General features: G+C 34.1%; 1 long non-coding RNA gene across 1 annotated transcript; it reads right to left on the minus strand.

Annotated features, from left to right (window-relative positions):
* Nucleotides 1-1,912: 1,912 nt before the first annotated feature.
* Nucleotides 1,913-17,268, minus strand: LOC122231440. Its single transcript, XR_006208685.1, has 3 exons — nt 17,056-17,268; nt 15,841-15,982; nt 1,913-1,978 (listed from the first exon to the last, which is right to left on the minus strand). It is a non-coding gene; the product is annotated as an uncharacterized LOC122231440 (long non-coding RNA).
* Nucleotides 17,269-22,282: the final 5,014 nt, after the last annotated feature.

The following is a 22,282-nucleotide window of genomic DNA, read 5'->3' on the forward strand; positions in this document are numbered from 1 at the left end:
GCAGGCTCCAGGCTCTGAGCTGTCAGCACAGAGCCTGCCGTGGGGCCCGAACTCACAGACTGTGAGATCATGACCTGAGCTGAAGTCGGATGCTTAACCGACTGAGCCACTCAGGCACCCGGTATGCCACCATCTTCTAACTGCCTCCATATCCCTTCTGTGATGGCAATAGTGCAGAAAGCAGACAATCTTTCCCAGTCTAATTGGACGGAATTCCATAAACAGAACTCAGCTAAAAATAACCCATCATGAAATACTTTATATTGATACTTATTCAGTGCTGAGAACTCTATTCACATATTGGAAATACATTGGTAACAAGGTATACACAATCCTTCTATTTAGGGAGTTAAATATTCTAAAAGGCATATAGGCATTACATAAAAAATACCCCAAAATATTTAAGTAACAATTTTAGTAGGGGATACAGAGAAATAGAGGATACTGAAAAACTATAGATGATAAAGATATTTTCCAGGGAGACAGCATTGGTCAATCTAATTTTTAATCTTACAACCCATATTCTAGTCACATTTCAATTACTTACAAGAGGTGAATTATGGCTAGTCAGTAGTATGAGAACATTTTATACTTTATACACTTTAACTGTATTTATGTAACACAGAATGAATTGGACGAAGCAAGTATGTAGTAAACTTTATCTGTATCCTGTCCAACTGGGTAATTTAGCTTCATAATAAGTGTATTGAAACTAGTGGGCAATTAGCAAATATTTCCTTTATTTCATGTAAACCTAGGAAAAATAGCAGGATAATTACTAAAATCCTTCTTTTAAGAGAAATCGTAATTCCCTACTTGGGAACCAATAGTATAATATATGTTACATGAATATAATTTAAATAAAAAAATTGAAACCAACAAAAAATAAAATAAAAATGCAGATAAAAAAATTCCACACTTAGTATATCATATTTTTTTCAGATTTCTGTATGACTTAGAAGTATTTCATAAACACATCAATTTATTCCCTTTTTAAAGCTGAAGAATCACAAGCAGAAATTTTCAGTGTACCTCATGTTACCATCTGCATTTTTAAGTGAAAATTTGAAACAATTTTAATATTGTATACCATGGCCCTGATTTATCCTTATTATTTATCTTATAATGTAAAACACACTAGTAAATACAAATTCTTGGTGACAAATATTTCTCTTTCTCTAAGTAAAATTTAGGATGGATTAACTAAATGATTTTCCTAAACATTCTATTACTTCCTCTATTAATGTTTTTTTATGTGTAGAAAGTGCTTTTAATTATGGTTTATATACAGCAAGAGTACAAAGTAAACCCATAATGAGGAAATGACAACCTTGCCAACAGAGCCTAAGATCTCCTAATACTAAGTTCCAAACTCCATTCTTTTTTTTTTTTATTATTTTTAATGTTTATTTATTTTTTAGAGAGAGTGACAGAGCACGAGTGGGGGAGGGGCAGAGAGAGAGGAAGGCACAGAATCTGAAGCAGGCCCCAGGCTTTGAGCTGTTAGCACAGAGCCTGACTTGGGGCTCAAACTCACAAACCATGAGATCATGACCTGAGCCGAAGTCAGACACTTAACCAACTGAGCGACCCAGGCACCCCCAAACTCCATTCTTTACAGATATCCTATTTTAAAGAAATGACAAAACACTATTCTTTCACGTTTTTTCTTTAAAAAGATATGTGATTTAAATTTATTGTTTAAGGAGATATTTTAGTTGCTACTTAGGCTAAATATCCATATATATTAGGTACATCACATATATATATATATATATATGCTAATTGTATAATATATATATATATATATATATGTGCTAATTATACCAATAGCACAAACACACAATACATTTATAGACTCCATATGTATAGAAACCTGGATTTGTAAAAAAATAAATGTATTTGATAGAGAACTTAACAGAATAGGCAGAATTTATTCTGTAGGTGTCTTTGTTTCTTCTTGTTGTTTTCAGTTGACCTATGAATACATACAGAAATAATTCAGACCAAGCAAATAAAAGGGTACAATAGCTTTGATTGATAGTAACACATGAATATATATGGTGATATTATCTCTGCTTGTACATTAGCCCAAATAAACTTTGGTATCCCTTTGGAAATAAGTAACACAAACTTTCTAGAAATACATTTTCAAAAACAAGACACATGAGAAATTACAGTAGCTATAATGTAAAGCAGTTTACTTGAAACATGACTGTATATATAACTCTAATGTATTTATAAATTTCAAATATTATATACATTATTTTACTAGTCTTTACAGAGACATTAATAAGAAGGAAGAGATTTGTTCTTATCTATATAGCTAGTTAAGCAGTTGCTTCCTGAATAAAGATTTGTTCTTTTCCACTACCACGTTTTATAGAACAGTTTGAAAATACTCATGGTGCCATGCCAATTATGTAAAAATCTCTATAGAGGTAAATCACCCAATTAATTTATGTCATTAATGAAAGTAAATTATAAATAATGGCATACAGAAATTTTATTTCTCTAATTCAATGAGGTTTACTGAATACATACACACATCATCAACCTAATTTAAAAAAAAATTTTTTTTTATGTTTATTTATTTTTGAGAGACAGAGAGATAGACTGCGAGCAGGAGAGGAGCAGAAAGAGAGGGAGACACAGAATCCAAAGCAGGCTCCAGGCTCTGAGCTATCAGCACAGAACCTGATGTGGGGCTTGAACTCATGAACTGTGAGATCACAACCTGAGCTGAAGTTGGATGTTTAACCCACTGAGCCACCCAGGTGCCCCATCAACAACCTAATTAAGATGAAGAACACTTCCATCACTCCAGAGAATTCTTTCATGTGACCAATACCCCTTGGAAGTCGATGTTATTATTTCAGTCACCAGAAATCAGTTTTAAAATTTGTTACAAAATTTAGTATAAATTAAACAATACATTGTATATTAATATGCATCTGATTTCTCTTAATAAACTAAGGTTTTTGAGACTAATCATTGTTTTTGCATATTTTGGTATGTTTCTTTTAAACTGTTGAGTAGGATTCCACCATATAAATCTAGAAAAAATTTATCTCCCCATTCGTTAGTTGATGGATATTTGGGTTGTTTCCACTTGTAGGTTATTAAAACCAACCTATAATGCATATTCGTTTAACATTTTATTAATTCTACTTAATTTGTCTTTAATTTTTTACTATATTCTGCTTTTTAAGTTAGAAATTTAGAAAATGGATTTTTTTTAATGTTTTTAATTTATTTCTTCTTTTATTTATTTTGACAGAAAGATAGTGATTGTATGAGCAGGGCAAAGGCACAAAGGGTGAGGAGAGAGAGAGAATCTCAAGAATCCTGATAGCACAGAGCCTGACAGGAGGCTGGATCTCACGAACCATGAGATCATGAACTGGGCCAAAATCAGGAGTCAGAAGTTTTCACCAACTTAGCCACCCAGTCGCTCCCAATTTTTTTTTTTTTAATAGAAGCACTTATACTAAGAAAATTCCTTTTAACACTGTTTTCACCACATCCCACAAAAAGCAATATACTGTATTATTATTATTCAGTTGAAAATAATGTCCCTTGTGGTATATATTTTAACCTAAGGGATATTTATATGTATGTGGCTTAAGTTTTCAAATACATAAATATCTTACTTTTTGTTAATAATTACTAATTTTGTTCTGTTTGGTCACTGAATATGTACTCCATAGGATAGCAATTTTTTTGAAATTTTTGAGACTAACTTTATGGCCTACTTTATGGTTATTATGTTGAAAATTCTATGTTTACCTTAAAAATATGTATTTTATTGTTGGATGATGTGTTCTAAAAATGTTAATTAGGGCACTTATAATGAGCACAGGGTGTTGTAGTAAAGTGTTGAATCACTATATTGTACATTTGAAACTAATATTACATTGTATGTTAACTAACCGGAATTTAAATAAAATCTTTTTTTTTAAGGACATTTGTTTTTAGTGTTGTTGAAATCATCTAGTTCCTTACCAATTGTTCTGAATGTTCTATATGGCTACTTATGATATGCATGTTTTACCTATTAAAAATAACTTTCATATTTTGGAACTAGGATTGTACATGTATCTCTTTTTCTCTTTTATGTTTTTGCTGTATCATTTTCCTAACTTTGATTTTGAGTACCACCTGCTTCATTTCTGATATTTGTTATTTGTGTTCTTTTCCTGATAAGCATGTCTAGATGTTGGTAATAATCTTCTGAAGGATACAACTATTCTATTCACTAATTTTCCTTATTTTCTCGTTTTTACAGATTTTGCTTTTTTTAAAATTTTTTCTACTTTAAGTTTCATTTTTTTAATTTAACTTTATTAAAAAGTATTTTAGAGCAATTTGGGGTTCAGAGCAAAATTGAGAGAAAAGTACAGAAATTTTCCATGTATATAAGCATAGCCTCCCCAAGTACCAAATCCCCCACCAGAGTGGCACATCTCTTGCAAGTGATGAACTGACAATTGACACATCAAAATCAAAGTCCATACTTTATATAAGACTTTATTCTTGGTGTTGTACATTCTATGGGTTTGGACAAACGTGTATCATGTAGCCAACAAATAGTATCATAAGGAATAGTTTCACTGCCCTAAAAATCCTCTATGTTTCACTACTCATCCCTTTATTTCCCCCTTAACACTTGGCAACCACTGATCTTCTTACTCTCTCCATATTTTGCCTTTTCCAGAATGTCATTGAATCAAATCACACAATTTGTAGTCTTTTCAAGATTGGCTTCTTCCACTAAGTAATATGCATTTAAGTTTATTCCATGTCTTTGCATGGCTTGATAACACATTTTTTTACTGCTGAATAATATTCTATTGTTTGAATGAACCAGAGTCTAGTAATCCATTCACCTACCACAGAACATCTTGGTTGCTTACAAGTTTTTGCAATTATTATGTAAAAAAAATATGTTTATTTATTTTTGAGAGAGATAGAATGCGAGTGGGTTAGGGGCAGAGAGAGAGGGAGACACAGAATCTGAAGCAGGCTCCAGGCTCCAAGCTGTCAGCACAGAGCCTGATGCGGGGCTTGAACTCACAAGCTGTGAGATCATGACCTGAGTTGAAGTCGGACGCTAGACCGACTGAGCCACACAGGCGCCCTGAGTTTTTGCAATTATGAATAAAGATGCTACAAATATTTCTGTGCAGTTTTCTGTGTGGACATAGTTTTCAACTCTCTTGGGTAAATACTAAGAAACACAACTGCTGGTTTATGTTGTAAGAGTATATTTAGTTTTGTAAGGAACCACCAAACTGTCTTCAAATTAGCTATACCATTCTGCATTACCAATAGCAATAAATGAGAATTGCTGTTGCTCAATATCGTGGCCAGCACTTAATGTTGTCACTTTTCTGTATTTTTGTCATTCTAACACGTATGCAGTGGTACTTGATTATTGTTTGAATTTGTATTTCCCTGAAGACATATGATGTGGAACATCTTTTCATGTGTTTGACATCTGTATGTCTTACCTGGTGAGGTGTCTCTATAGGTTTTGGACCATTTTTTAATCAGGCTGTTTGTTTCCTTACTGTTGAATTTTAAGACTTCTTTGTATATTTTGAATAACAACCTGTATCAGATATATATTTTGCAAATGTTTTCTTTCAGTCTGTAGCTTGCCTTTATTCTCTTGATATCTTTTGCAGAGCAGAATTTTTAATTTTAATGAAGTCTAGCTTAATTCTTTATTTCATGGGTTGTGGCTTTGGCGTCCTAATGTCATTATCTAACACAATATCATCTAGATTTTCTTCTATATAATTTCTATGAGTTTTATAGTTTTTGTTCCACATTTAGGTCTATGATGCATTTTTTAAAGATTTTATTTTTAAGGAATCTCTGCATCCAATATGGGGCTCAAAACCGCAACCCCATGATTAAGAGTTGCATGCTCCACTGACCAAGCCAGCCAGGCATCCAGGTCTACAATCCATGTTGAGTTAATTTTTTATAAAGTGTGTAAGGCCCGTGTCTAAATTTTTTAAGCATATTCATGTTCAGTTGTTCTATCACTATTTGTTGAAAAGACTATCTGCTCCATTGTACTGCCTTTGCAACTTTTTCAAAGATTAGTAGACTATATTTCTCCCTCAATATTGTGTTGGCTATTCTGAGTCTTTGCCTCTCCACATCAACTTTAGAATCAGTTGCTCAATGTCTACAAAACAACTTTCTGGGATTCTAACTGGGATTGCATTGAATCTATACATCAATTTTTAACGCACTTATTGATATGATATGATTTTTCTTTGTTTAGTCCATTGATATGATGGATTACATTAATTTTCAAATGTTGAATAAGCTTTGTATAACTGGAATAAATCCTTCTTAGTCAGGTGTATAATTTTCTCATAAATTATTGGATTCAATTTGGAAATAGTTGGTTCAGGATTTTTTTCACCTATGCTTATGAGAGGCATTGATCTAGTTTTATAATGTTTTGTCTGATTTTGGTGTTAGGCTAATGCTGGCCTTGTAACTTGGCTTAGGGAGTATTCCTTTCATATATGTCCTTTGAAAAAGATTGCAGAGAACTGGTATAAATTCTTCCTTAAACAGTTGATAGAATTCACCAGTGATCCTATCTGGGCCTGGTGCTTTCTGATTTGGAAGGGCATTAGTTATTAACTATACTTATTTAATAGACATAATATAGTTAGATCATCCATTTATTCTTGTGTGAGCTTAGCAGAATGTGTATTTCAGAGAATTAGTCCATTTCAACTAGGTTATCAAATAGCAGGAATAGAGTTGTTCATAGTATTCCTTTATTATGCTTTTCCCACCCATGAGTTCTATAGTGAACTTTTATTTCTGTTATTAGTGATTTGTATTCTCTCTTAGCCTGGCCAGAGAATATCAATTTTATATTTTTCAAACAGCCAACTTTTGGTTTTGTTGATTTTCTCTATTGATTTTCAGGTTTCTATTTTACTGATTTCTACTTTTATTCTTATTATTTCTTTTCTTCTTTGAATATAATTCACTCTCTTTTTTCTAGTGTCCTAAGGTAAAATCTCAGATAATTTTAGATATTTTAGATCTTTCTCTTCTTTAAATTTGCATACAATGCTATAAATTTCCCTCTACGCACTACTTTCACTGCATCCCACACATTTTGGCAAGTTGTGCTTTCATTTTCAGTAGTTCAGTGTGTGTGTGTGTGTGTGTGTGTGTGTAGAGAGAGAGAGAAATTACAGATTACTTTTTTAATTTGTTCAGAATTTTTAAAAATTTAAATCCAAGTTAGTTAACATATAGTATAATAATGATTTCAGGAATAGAATCCAGTGATTCATCACTTACATATAACAGTGCTCATCCCAACAAGTGCCCTCCTTAATGCCCATCACCCATTTAGCCCATCCCCCACCCAACATCCTACCAACAACCCTGTTTGTTCTCCGTATTTTAGAGTCTCTTATGGTTTGTCTCCCTCTCTGTTTGATCTTATTTTTGCTTCCCTTCCCCCATGTTCATCTGTTTTTGTTTCTTAAATTCCACATATGAGTGAAGTCATATATTTGTCTTTCTCTGACTGATTTATTTTGCTTAGCATAATACACTCGAGTCCCATCCACGTTGTTACAAATGGCAACATATATATAGGTATAGACAGATACACACATATCACATCTTCTTTATCCATTCATCAGTCGAAGGACATTTGGGCTCTTTCCATATTTTGGCTTTTGTAGATAGTGTTGCTGTAAACATTGGGGTTCATGTGCCCCTTTGAATCAGCATTTTTATATCTTTTGTATAAATACTTAGTAGTGCAATTACTGGGTTGCAGGGTAGCTCTATTTTTAACTTTTGAGGAACCTCCATACTGTTTGCCAGAAGGGCTACACCAGCTTGCATTCCCACCAACAATGCAAAAGAGATCCTCTTTCTCTGCATCTCGCCAAAATTTGTTGTTGCCTGAGTTGTTAATGTTAGCCATTCTGACAGGTGTGAGGTGGTATTTGTGTGGTTTTAATATGTATTTCCCTGATGATAAGTGATGTTGAACATTTTTTCATGTGTCTGTTAGCCATCTGGATAAATTCTATGGAAAAGTGTCTATCCATGTCATCTGCCCATTTCTTCACTGGATTATTTGTGTTTTGGGTTTTGAGTTTGATAAGTTCTTATAGATTCTGGATATTAACCCTTTATCAGATATGTCATTTGCAAATACCTTCTCCCATTTCATCAGTTGTCTTTTAGTTTTTCTGGTTGTTTCCTTCTCTGTGCAGAAGCTTTTTATTTTGATGAGGTCCCTGTAGTTCATTTTTGCTTTTGTTTCCCTTGCCTCCAGAGACGTGTCAAGTAAAACGTTGGTACAGCCACGGTCAAAGAGGTTGTTCTCTGTTTTCTCCTCTAGGATTATGATGGCTTCCTGTATTATGTTTAGGTGTCTCATCCATTTTGAGTTTATTTTTGTGTATGGTGTAAGAAAGTGGTCCAGGTTCATTCTTCTTCATGTTGCTGTCCAGGTATCCCAACACAATTTACTAGAGACTGTATTTTTTCCACTGGATATTCTTTCCTGCTTTGTTAAAGATTAGTTGGCCATATGTTTGGGTGATCCATTTTTGGGTTCTCTATTGTGTTCCATTGATCTATGTGTCTGTTTTTGTGCCAGTACCATACTGTCTTGATGATTATCACTTTGCAATCATACTTGAAGTCTGGAATTGTGATGCCTCCAGATTTGGTTTTCTTTTTCAACAATACTTTGCTCTTTGGGGTCTTTTTTGGTTCCATACAAATTTTAGAACTGTTCCTTCTGGCTCTAAAGAATGTTGGTGTTATTTTGATAGGGATTGCACTGAATACGTAGATTGCTTTGGGTAGTATTGACATTTTAACAATATTTGTTCTTCCATCCATGAACATGGACAGTATATTTTTCAATGTCTCATGAGATTTCTTCTTTTATGTTTACATAATTTAGAAGTTTGTCATCTAATCTCAATATAATTTGGGATGTTTCAAGTTATCTTTCTATCATTGATTACTAGTTTAATTATATTGTAATCTGAGAGCAGACATTGTATGATTTATACTCTTTTATATTTTTTAATGTATGTTTAGGGGCCAGAAAGTCTATCTTGGTCTATGTTTTTGTGAGCTCTTCTTTATTTTATTTTATATTTATATTTATTTTTATTCACTCTTATTATTATGTAATACCCCTCTGTAACTCTGATAATTTTCTGTTTTGAAATTTGCTCTATTGAAATTCATATAGTTGCCCCTTTTATTAGTGTTAGCATGTTTCTCCATTCATTTATTTTATTATTTGTTATTTTTATTTTTTTAATTTATTTATTTTGAGAGAGAGAAGGCATGAGCAGGGGAGGGGCAGAGAGAGTGGGAGACGAAGAGAGAGAGAATCCCAAGCAGGCTCCATGCTGTCTGCACACAGTCGGATGTGGGACTCTGAGCTGAAATTGAGAGTCAGACGTTTAACCGACTGAACCGCCTGGGTACTCCTCAATTCATTTACTTTAAATCTATGTGTATATTTATACTTAAAGTGAGTTCTTATAGATAAGATAGAGTTGGGTGTTATTTGATTCATTCTGATCATCTCTGTCTTTTTACATGGTGTATTTAGATCTCTGAAGTTCAAAGTTACTATTGTATATTTGGAGTAATATTTATCTACTGTCTTCTATTTGTTGCTCTTGTTCTTTGTTCCAAATTTTGTTTCACAAAATCTTTCTGCATTTTTTTGGTTTTCACTGAATATTTTATATAATTCTATTTTCTCTTCCCTCTTAGTATATCGGCTATAAATTTTTTTTTTTTTAGTGGTTGCTCTAGAGTTTGTTATATGCATTTACAATGAATCCGAGCCATCTTTCAGAAAACATTACACCACTTCATGTGCAGTCTGAGTACCTTATAATAACCAAATAATTCTAATTCTTCCCTCCTATCTCTTTTTTTTTTCTGGTATTTATTTCACTTATATACAATCATTTGTACACATATATACGTAAGTATACATAATCAAATATACTGATGCTATTTTAACTTGAACAAATTCTTACCTATTAGGTCAATTAAATTTTATTTTTACTTATTCCTTCCTCAGTGCTCTTTATATCAATTCACATCTGATTTATATTAATTTGCTTCTCTATAAAAATTTCTTTTAATATTTCTTGCAAACCGAGTCTACTGGCAATAAATTCCTTAAATTTTTGTCTGAGAAAATCTTTCCATCCCTTCACTTTTGAAGCATAATTTCAGAGTAGTCACTCTTGCAGGTGACTATTTTTTCCCCCTCTCATCTGCTTTATCTATCAGAGCTCTTAGCATAACAGTCATAGCTGTTTTAAAATCCCAGACTGATAACTCCAACATCCCTTCCATGTCTACATTTCTTTTTTTTTAAATATGAAATTTATTGTCAAATTGGTTTCCATACAACACCCAGATTTCATCCCAAAAGGTGCCCTCCTCAATACCCATCTGTCTCTTTAAACTATTTTACTTTTGTTTGTTTGTTTTGCCTGTTAGTATGTCTTGTAAATGCCTTGGTAGCCAGACATGATGTACTGGTTAAAAGAAACTACTATAAATAGGCCTTTAGTAATGGGGTGGAGGGTGTGGGGTAGACAGATGTTATAATCCTATAATTTTGGTTTCAGTCTTTTCATTAGTCTATGCCTCTGGACTGTGAGTTTTACAACTACTTCTGAGTTCCTCCACCCCCACTCCTCCTTTGGTGGTACTGGATTACTAGAGTGGTCTGAAGTTGGATGTTTCTTTTCTTCCAATGAATTAGGCTCTGAAAAAACCCAAGGAGATTAGTAGCTGGCTGACTAGTTTCTCCTGAGGAATTTTTTATTAAGAAGAGCAGGGTGCTCTGGCATATTTCAAAATCATTCCTGTTTCCTTCCACCTGATGTAAACAGGAGGCTTTTTTTTTCTCCAACATAGGGATAACTTGTGTTATTATACTTCACATTATTGTGTTTCACAGAGAGTGCATTTTTCTTCCAAATTGAAGATTAGTCATAACCCTGTGTCAAGTCCATCAGTGCCTTTTTTCCAAAGTATTTGCTTATTTTATGTCTCTGTATCACAATTTGGTAATTCTCACAATATTTCAAGGTTTTTATTATTATATTGGTTATGGTGATCTGCAATCAGTGATTAAAATTTTCCAAAAGCTCAGATAATAGCATTTTTAACAATAAAATATTCTTAGATTAAGGTAAATACATTTTTTTAGATACAAAACTATTGCACACTTAATAGACTAGAGTACAGTGTAAACATACATTTTATATGAACTGGGAAACCAAAAAGTTAATCTGACTTGTTACTTGTGATATGCACTCCATTAGAGTGGTCTTAAGCCAAACTTGCAGTATCTCTGAGGTATGCCAGTATTTATAGTGAGAAAATGGCTGAACTCTTGGAGGTAAAATTCACAAAGCACAGGGTCCCTCTATGACTGGAGTTTTTAACTCTCAGAGCTGTCCACACTGAGCCTCCAGAGATTTGTCAATTATAGTTCAGGTTTCCCACTGTCATGGGGTGTATTGGTTCCTGCAGATGTTTCTCGACCAGGATGTTGTGATCCTCTGTATCCATTTGTCTGTTTCTCCATATAGGGGAGCAGTGGCTTCCCTGTGACTTCATTTCTCTTAAGAACCTAAGATTTGTTCACTTTTCAATTTGTTTAGCATTCTACTCATAAGAAGAGAGGGGCAGCTACATGCTGAACTGGAAAACCTGTCCCTTATTTAGTTTCTTGAAGTGGACACTAAAGGACAAACCATTTATTTGAACTATTTCTTTCTTTCTACTATATGTCCTTCATGCTATATATTTAAATATAAGTACTGGTTTAGCTGGATTCCACAATTTTCAAAATATTTTGTTTTTACTTTCTTTCAGTTTATTTCTCCTAATTTTTCTGTTGATTTCTTCTTTGACACATGGATTATTTGGAGTGTTTCTATTTTTCAAATAATTTGGCATTTTCCAGATATTTTTGTTGTTGATTTCCAATTTACACTGCAGTCAGGTTACATTATGTACAAATGGCTTGAATCCTCTTGAATTACTTTATACCCCAGAATGTTGTTCTACTTTGCAAAATGTTCTATGTGCTTTGTGAAAGATATGTGCTCTGCTGTTATTGAGTATAGTGTTCCTTAAGTATCAGTTAAGTCAAAGTATTTGTTTTATTCAAGTCTTCCATAACCTTACTGATTTTCTGTCAATTCTTTCAATCATTTATTGAGAAACATGTTGAAATCCCTGGCTGTGATATACTTTGTCTATTTCTCTTTATAGGCTTTCCAGATATTGCTATATATATATTAGTATATTGTAAATGTTTTATTATATGCAAAAATGTTTAGTATTTTTCTGTTATCCTGATGAATTGACACACTTATCATTAAAAATCATTGTGATAATGTTCTTTACTATGAAAATTATTTTACCTGATATTCATATACCCACTACCAGTCACTTGTCATTAGCATGGTATACTTCTTTGCTTTTATTCTTATTTTGCTTGTATATTTATATTTAAAGTGTTTTTCATGATGAATGGCTAGATGTGAGGCTGCTTTGTTAATATATACAGTTTGAATTAATCCTTCTCTAAATATTTTGTAAGTATATTCAGTTTCAAACCTGCCATCAAAACTGGTTAATAGCATTCATTGTGCATAAAGTTTTTCCTAAGTGAATAAAATTGCACATCTGCAAAAAAAATAAATTGTTTTTATTGTAGGCAGCATATAATTGGCATTGCTTTTATATACAATCTGATAATCACTGCTTTCAATTTGCATTGTGAGATAATTTACACTTATGTGATTACTTATATGCTTGGGTTTAAATTTATACTACCCCTATTATTACAATACATTATTTCACATGTGTGAAAGAATTCTACATTTGTATTTTTTAAATTCTTTTTTTAACGTTTATTTTTTTTTTTATTTTTTTTAATTTTTAATTTTTTTTTACGTTTATTTATTTTTGAGACAGAGAGAGACAGAGCATGAATGGGGGAGGGTCAGAGAGAGAGAGGGAGACACAGAATCTGAAACAGGCTCCAGGCTCTGAGTGGTCAGCACAGAGCTCAACGCGGGACTTGAACTCACAGACCGCAAGATCATGACCTGAGCTGAAGTCGGACGCTTAACCGACATCATGACCTGAGCTGAAGTCGGACGCTTAACCGACTGAGCCACCCAGGTGCCCTTAATGTTTATTTTTGAGAGAGAGACAGAGCATGAGCAGGGGAGGGACAAAGAGACAGATACAGAATCCGAAGCATGGTCCAGGCTCTGAGCTGTCAGCACAGAGCCTGGTGAGGGGCTTGAACTCACAAGCCGTGAGATCAAGACCTGTGCTGAAGTCAAAATCTTAACTGACTGAACCACCCAGGCATCCCCAAAACTCTACCTTTGTAATTAAGGTTCAATTAACCAGCTGACTTTGAATTAATCAAAGCAAACTCCTCCTGGGTAGGCCTGACCTAATCAAATGGATTCTTTTAAAAGGCAGTCTAGAGATCAGAGAAAAACTCTCCTGCTAGCTTTGAAAAAGCAAGTTTGCCATGAGTTCCATAGTTGCAAAGAAATTTATTCTTATAACCACCACATGATCTTGAAAGAGGACCTTGGACCTCAGATGAGAATGTAGTCCTGATTAACACCTTGAATGCAGCCTGTGGAACCCTGTACAGAGAACTCATCAAAAACAAGCCTGGACTGGTAACCCAGGGAAATTTGGTAACAGAGTGAGATAATAGGTATACATTGTTTAAAGACACTAGGTTTGTGGTAATTTATGTGGCAAGTGAAACTAATACATGATTATAAAACTGTTCTGGCACTTACAGGTTAATTTAGGGTGTATAGTGTACATTGTTCACTTATCACACTTTACTAATAAATATAATTTCAAGTTTTATTTATCAAAAAATAATATATCAAGAAAGAACATTATAACAGTATTATTTTGGATTTCTTCCTTTCTGACCTGTGTGCTATTGCTGTCACACATTTTCCTTCTACATGATTCCCCCATGGTACAGGTTCATTATTTCCACTTTAGACAGTTAATTATCATTTTAAAGGATTTAAGTGATAATTTTAAAAATATTTATTTTATTTTTTTTAATGTTTATTTATTTTTGAGAGATAAAGAGAGTGCAAGCCGGGGAGGGTCAGAGAGAGAGGGAGACACAGAATCTGAAGCAGGGCTCCAGGCTCAGTGTCTGTATAGAGCCCGATGCAGGGCTCAAACACACGAACCATGAGATAATGACTTGAGCTGAAGTTGGAGGCTTAAACCACCCAGGTGCCCCAGTAATTTTAAAAATCTTTGCATTTATCCATAAAGTTACTGTTTCTGGTGTTCGTCATTCCTTTATTTTGAACCAGATTTCCATCTGGTACCATGTTCCTTCTACTTAGATAACTTTTTTTAGCATTCCTTGTAGTGCAGTTCTGCTGGGATGATATATTCTTTTAGCTCTGTGTCTGAAAAAGATCTTTGTTTCACTTTCATATTTGAAATACATTTTTTTTTCTGGATAAAGAATTCTAAGCAGTCAGATTTCTTTCTTTTTTTTTTTTCCTTTTACTACTTTAAAATTATTTTCCACTATGTTTTTGCTTGTGTTGTTTCTAATGAGTGATCTGCTTTCAGTCTTATCTGTTTTTTTTTTCTGTATATAACATGTCTTTTTCCTCTGGATGCGTTTACAATTTCCTACATTTTACTGTTGTTGAACAATTTTATTGTGATGTGCCTTGGTGTGGTTTTCTTTATGTTTCCTGTGCTTGGGCTTGATTAGCTTCTTGATGAGTGAGTTACAAGTACTGTGACACATTCTAACTATGCATTATAAATTCACACTGTGAATCAATGTGTTCATGCACTAATATAATATCAAGTTTAAAAGCAAAACCATCCAGAATGTCTCAGAGATTATAATGATATAATGTTGAATTTGATGGATATTGAATTTCATGTGATTTGAATGACTCAGTGTTTATTATTTTTAAAGAACTGCTTAAATTCACAATTATAAAAGGAAAATGTGGATTATATACATAAATGTTGAGATTGAAAATAGTATTATAGGTTATTGAACATTTTATTTAATTATCACTGTGTGCCTTGTGGCATTACCAGTAAAGCAAAGTCTCTTTAAATTATCTAGTCATGTACATTCACTGGGAATTTGGGGGAAGGGTCCCTTTTGGGTGTAGTACTCTATTAATATGTTGTGATGGTCTTTTTTTTTCAAGTTTTTTTAATGTTTATTTATTTTTGAGAGACAGAGAAAGAGAGACACAGAACATAAGCAAGGGGTTGGGGTGGGGAGCAGAGAGAGGGAGACACAGAATCTGAAGCAGGCTACAGGCTCTGAGCTGTCAGCACAGAGCCCTACGCAGGGCTCAAACCCACAAACTGTGAGACCATGACCTGAGCTGAAGTCGGAGGCTTGAATGACTGAGCCACCCAGGTGCCCCTAATATGTTGATAGTCTTAATGAACCTCAAAGACAACATCTATTATTACTATTTAAATCCTAGTATACACTTTCTGTTTTATGGCAACATAATGAAATCATACAATAAAATGCTTCAAGAAACTTTCAAAACTGGTAACACTTTATGGTCTGGCAGAGGCTAACCCAACACTCTTAAATAGCATGTTCCTGGCAGCTGCCCTGTGAGTACAGCAGGGGAGATATTGGCATTCCAGTCCTGCCTACCAGTTTCACAATACCACCTGCCCTGAACATACCTGCTGAGAATGCTGGGGTCATGGAAGAATCCAAAGGTCAGGCTTCTGGTTTTGGTGTAGCTTTAGAGGAGATAGAAAAAGCTCGGAGGGAAATTTTCTCTGTATTTTTTCTCAGCAAAAGGAAAGTACATCCTCTAAAACCCTGTGTAAGAAGTGAAAAAATAAAAAGAAGACATTTATTCTGCAGCTAAAGTAGGACAAAAACACAACTTAGAGTCATGAGTTAAAAGTCAGTAAACATATTGTAGTTCTTTTCCAAAGAGCTCAGTTGAGATAACGGTTCTTTAGGAAGGTGTAAGGAATAATAGTACTTATGATTTGTAAAAGCTGTCATTTGAGGTGGTCAGAATGCAAGACTATAATGCTGAATTGAAGTATAAGACAAACAACAAGCTTCTGAAATCATAAATCCGGCATGCAATTTTGAGAAGTGAGGTACATTTGTTTTGAGTGGGCTATTGGTGAGCCTAGGCCAAACAGTCTTTGGAATTGAAAGCAAGGCTCATATGACTTGTTATAAATTTTATATGTTTCAGACCTAGTGAGGTTCAAAAGTGAGGAATTTGTTTGCATTCTGATGCAATACCAATTGTATTAACAGATGTTTAAGGATGAATGTTCTAAACCAAAGGCATTTGTTTGATATTTTCAGCATCATTTTTTCTACCCACATATGTCAAAACAATTCTGAACAGCATGCTTTCCAAACTGCTAGTAATTTCTTTAGAGAAATAACTTCAGAAGCAAAAGTAATTAACTAAGCAAATAAAGTTTGTATAAAATTAGAACCTATTCAAGTAGAACAAATTTTTTTTTTGTTAAGAGCTAATAAAGAGGGATCACAGTGAATGAGATTAAATTTCTTTTTCACAAATATTAATATTCTTTGTACTATTATGGGCTACGTATTCTGATTCAGGTATTAATAGTTGCCATAGTCCAACTGTTTCCGTGGTGGAGAAGGAAATGTTCACCTTTTATATTATCTTTTTGAATAATTTTTAAATTTACAATTTTTAGTAAAGAAATAAGCTTGGAGGTCAGCAAACTATACTTATAGAATCAATATTGGCTTATTGATGTTCTCCAAGGCATGTGCTTTTCTTCTATTTACCCACAGCATAAACTAAAAACTGTCAGTGTGCAGGACCCAGAGAAGAGCAGCATCGTTCTGTGGACAACAACCATCATATATACCTTGCTGCAGAAACTTACTCTATGGGTCATTCTCTCCACACACATATCAGTATACCCAGGTCAGGTTAAGCTGTTGAGTCATTTTGGTATCTTAGAGCACTTTTCCTTGTGTGGAATCCTCTTCTTTGTAGACAGGCCTAATTATAGTCATTGACGATTATCCAATGAACAAGTCTTCTAGAACATGTAGATACCTGTTTCCTACCCAACTCCTCCTTAAGAATCCCGGTACCTCTGGGAATCCTGAGAGAAAGACTGGAAAAGAAACAGACTCTTGGCAAAAGAAGTGGGCTGGAATTAGTTTTTGAATTCTCTAAACAATGAGTTTGCACAGCAATGGAACTTTAAACTGGTACCTCCACTAACCATAATTCTATAGAGTTGATTGCTTTGAAAGATCTGTAACATACCACACTGTAAAAATACAAATAATTAACAAGATGAATTATAGAATTTATTGTTTTATCTCAAGTCTAATTGCTTATTAAAATCACAGGAATATTTTTGAGTGTTAATCAGTGTATACATGCAACTTCATATCTCTATGGTAACTTGGTCATCATTTCCCTCAGTATTTAATTTTTATTGTATTAAATATATTAAATATTAAATACATATAAAGTATTACTTTTACCTTAAATTCCAAGTTGCAGATTATGTTCTTATTGCATACCAATGCAATGAAATGAGGAGCTATTTCTACTGCTAAAAAGCATGTATTGATTAAAGAGTTATAGCTATAATCATATTAAATCCCCAAACTGTGGCAGATGCTGGTTAAAAAAAATGCAGAGGCACCGGGGTGGCACAGTTGGTTAACCGTCCTACTTCGGCTCAGGTCCTGATCTTGGGTCCGTGGGTTCAAGCCCCACATTGGGCTCTGTGCAGACAGCTTAGAGTCTGGAGCCTGCTTCAGATTCTGTGTCTCCCTGTCTCTCTACCCTCCCCTGCTTGCACTCTGTCTCTCTCTCTCTCAAAAAATAAAATAAAAAGTTAAACAAAAGTTTTTTTAAATACAGAAATCTCGCATAGTCTCACAAAAGATAGGATAATCTCATTTTTTCCAATACAAAACCATTTTTGTAAATAAACAAGTCTTCTGTAATGTGAAGCAATTGCTTTTTGCAAAAAATGATACTTCAGTATAAAAAATTAATTCAGTTCATAGAAGATGGTTAGAGCTTGACAAGTTTTATTCCAAAAATAAATAAAGGTCTGTCACTGTACATTTCTCAGACTCTAGCAATCTTTCACACAAGGTATTATCTGTAATTTCATTGAAAATAAACATGACTACTTTCTACCATGCATAAAGATATATAGTTACATGTTATTCAAGGCCAAGTGAATTATTCTGTGTTACTGACTGGTTTAAATTAGGTAATTTGTGAGAAATAAGGAAATCCTACAATAACAAAGCACATGGATTGCTTCAAAATTGAAATGCTGCTATAAGGAAGCTCACACAGCAAGATGCCTTTCTTTGCACAGTAAGAGACCCACCTTTTGAGAAATACAGTCTGCACAGGTTTATAACATCATGATCTTAAAAAAAAAACACACTTTTCAGAAAGCTGTTCAGTATCTATAGATTCTATGAAGCAGAAGTCATGCTGATGTCTGACAGGTGTGAAAAAAAATTAGGGTTCAGCAGGGTTTTTACATGACCACAGTTTGTGCTGAATCCACGCAGCAAATTTTTTGTGTGTTTTTAGTCTTCAGTGGAGAACAAAACCAGTTGTATGCTAAAACAGCCCCTCCTTTCCCCACCATACTCTAGAATCCATCTCCCACGTGCTGGGGAAAGGGAAATCTTTCTTTTCCATCACTTTAGCAGAATGATGAATTCCCCAATCCAGTGGAATTTACTCTTCAGTTTAACTGTTTAAAAAAAAAACATATCTGTTGTGTTATGTAGGCCCAGGGCCTCAGAAAAACAAACAGGCAAAAGCACAGCGACCCCAAAACTTCTCTGATCTAGGAGTTACGAAACCTGCTCCTGTAATATAGCACTGATCTATCCATTTATCTCTAGGGTCCTCAGTTCACCCGCTTACATAATTACATAGTTGAACGGGGTAACATAGTAGCTCCCTAAAAGATTTATCTGGTTCTAAAACAGAAGTTTTTAATCTGATCATTCAGTATTGTCTCTCTGGTTTCCTACAAACTTAAAAGAGTCAGTAACTGACAAAGCTTGATTTACTGTGAAATAGATTCTTAAGAGACAATAGCAATTTATAATCACAAACTACTTACTATATCCTCTATTAATATTCCGTTGTCACGTGAAGTAATTGTATTTTATTTTTTCCATTCTAGAAGTGTTAAGAAAATATCTCCATTGAACAAAAATACCTCCCAGTGACAATTTACTTTTTGTTATTATCTGCTCCTTGTTTTCTTTTCTAAATTTTTTTTACTTTCAGTAAATTAGATGAAATAGTGAAATAGATTGAACCTGTATTGCGATAGTAGTTGTTTCCTTTTTATTCCCATCAAGGTATCTTTCTTTTTTTCTGGTTCATGTAAGCTCACAGCTGCCTCAGACACTACCTAAGAAGAATGCCACTTCCTTATCCACAACATGAAGTTAGAGTCACACACCCCACACTTTTCTTTTCACATGGCTGTCCAAGGAACTACTATTGTTAATACAACCATGCTTTGAAACATTACTTTTCTCACCATCACTACTATTTAGTAAAGTTTAATTTGTATTTGGCTAAGTTGGAAAAAAGTTCAAATCTGAATAAAGCATGGCATTCTGTAAACAGACGCTTCAAGTAGTAACACAATCGACAATAAGATGGGAACAGGGCAAACTAGATGTTTAGCATCAGCAATACAGAAAAAACAAAGGCTAAAATGCTATTTATTTTTTTGACAGAGAGAAAGAGAGAGAGAGCGAGAGTTGAGAGCGAGAGCGAGAGCGAGAGCGAGAGAGAGAGAGAGAGAGAGAATGAATTCCAAGCAGGCTCCTCGTCAGTACAGAGCTAGGCAGGGCTTGATCTCAGGAACTGTGGGATCATGACCTGAGCCAAAAACAGTCAGACACTCAACCAACTGAGCCACCCAGGTGGCCCTAGAATGTTATTTTAAAATTCAACAATTGGGTATTACTCTATAAATACTGGATACAAAACAATACCCAGGAAAGGCAGGGTAATTTAGTATGCAATAATTAAATTGGTATGTGGCAGAGGATAGAGTTATCCTTGAAACAATAAAAAAAAAAAAAGTGTATTGCAAGTGTTGCTCTTTTCCCAATTAATAACAGACATAGCTTTCAATAAATGTATACACTAATATGTTTCTTTTTTTTATTTTTTTTTAACATTTATTTATTTTTGAGACAGAGAGAGACAGAGCATAAACGGGGGAGGGTCAGAGAGAGGGAGACACAGAATCTGAAACAGGCTCCAGCCTCTAAGCTGTCAGCACAGAGCCCGACGCGGGGCTCGAACTCACGGACCATGAGATCATGACCTGAGCCGAAGTCAGACACTTAAACGACTGAGCCACCCAGGCGCCCCTACACTAATATTTTTCAATGTAGGAAGTTCACAGTGTAGAGAAAAGCTGAAGAACTGGAATTAAATAGGTAATATATTTCAGGAAATGGAAAGGTCATTTTCTCAAAGACATAAAGTAAAACTACACAGATATCTAGATCTAGGAAGTTATGTACTGAGAAAATTTCCACATACACATACACTGCCTGCCCTCTCACATACACATAAGCACACACAAATGTACAAATGTCAGTTTGTAGATAGAGTTAATAAGAGTAGAGAAACAGCTTAACTCAGATTTCGAGCGGTAATAAGATTAACTTCCAAAGCATATTTTTTAGCTTTAAATGCTTGCCAATTTTTAAAATTTTGTTCATTTTTGTAAAGAAAATGTTAGAAAAGGTTTGAACTTACATTGCCTTTTGTGGTAAAATGTGACACACATTAACAATGTTCACAAAACTACTCTGCACCTTAATAAAAGTATTTTATACATAAACTGTTTTAGTGTTTTGAGCCCTGAGAATGCAATTCTCTTCATTCTGGTAATTACTCCCTGGCCAATCACAGATGACAATTTCATTGTGCCTGATCTGATTCTTAACAAAGAAGATCAAATTAGAAAGAGTCTTACATTGATAAGAAATTCTACTCCTTTCTTATACATTTGTCAAAATGAATTGAACTAAATAAAAATGTATGCGAGATTCATTTTGGAATTTTAAAATATATAGTTATTATTTATATTGCTCTCTATTAATTTAGCCATATTATAAATTGAGCAGTTTAATGGATTAACGTCTCCTGCTCATTGAGAACATTAGCAAGAAAAAGATCCACTACTCCTTTAGTATCACAGTTTAATTGCTAATATAAACCAGGATTTATCCTTATTCACATCATCTTCTTGCTTTACTTGATTCCTATGATTGCTGCTTATGTCCTGTCAACTTAATTATAATTTCATGCTAACTTCTTTCTGCAATTCTTGTAAGGATTATCAATTATGTATTTATTTTTTCCATCCAGATGACCCCTGCTACTGTAGCTAGATACATCTAACATTGAACTTCTCACTTCTTTTTTTGACTCATGTATGTACATTTCCTTGAATTTCTCTCATTTCACTTGTACTGTCACTGTCCCCTTGTTTTTCCATATCTGTTTGTGGGGATGGCTCTTTCAGTAAACTTTAAACTTCTAAAAGGAAGTCTATCTTATTCATCTCTATATAGCTCATTCTATTGCATAGTACAGTTAAGAACACTGAATCTGGGACCAGACTGTCAAAGGTGAAATCTCAGCTATTTATTTTACTAGTGATGTGATATTGGGCAAATTGATTAGCCATTTTTTTTTTTTTTTTTTGGTTTTTCTAGTATTGCAAAATAGGAACTACAATAGTTCCACCTCATAGGGCACTATTCAGGATTAATTGAGATAACAGATGTGAAATAAACAGAAAGCACTTAATAACTGTTAATTACATGGGGCGCCTGGGTGGCTCAGTCGGTTAAGCGGCCAACTTCGGCCCAGGTCACGATCTCGCGGTCTGTGAGTTCGAGCCCCACATCAGGCTCTATGCTGACAACTCAGAGCCTGGAGCCTGCTTCGGATTCTGTGTCTCCCTGTCTCTCTGCCCCTCCCCTGCTCAGTCTCTGCCTCTCTCTCTGTCAAAAATAAATAAACATTAAAAATAAAAAAAAATAACTGTTAATTACAAATTATTA

This window comes from Panthera tigris, chromosome A1 (assembly GCF_018350195.1).
Source record: "Panthera tigris isolate Pti1 chromosome A1, P.tigris_Pti1_mat1.1, whole genome shotgun sequence".
NCBI lineage: Eukaryota > Metazoa > Chordata > Mammalia > Carnivora > Felidae > Panthera > Panthera tigris.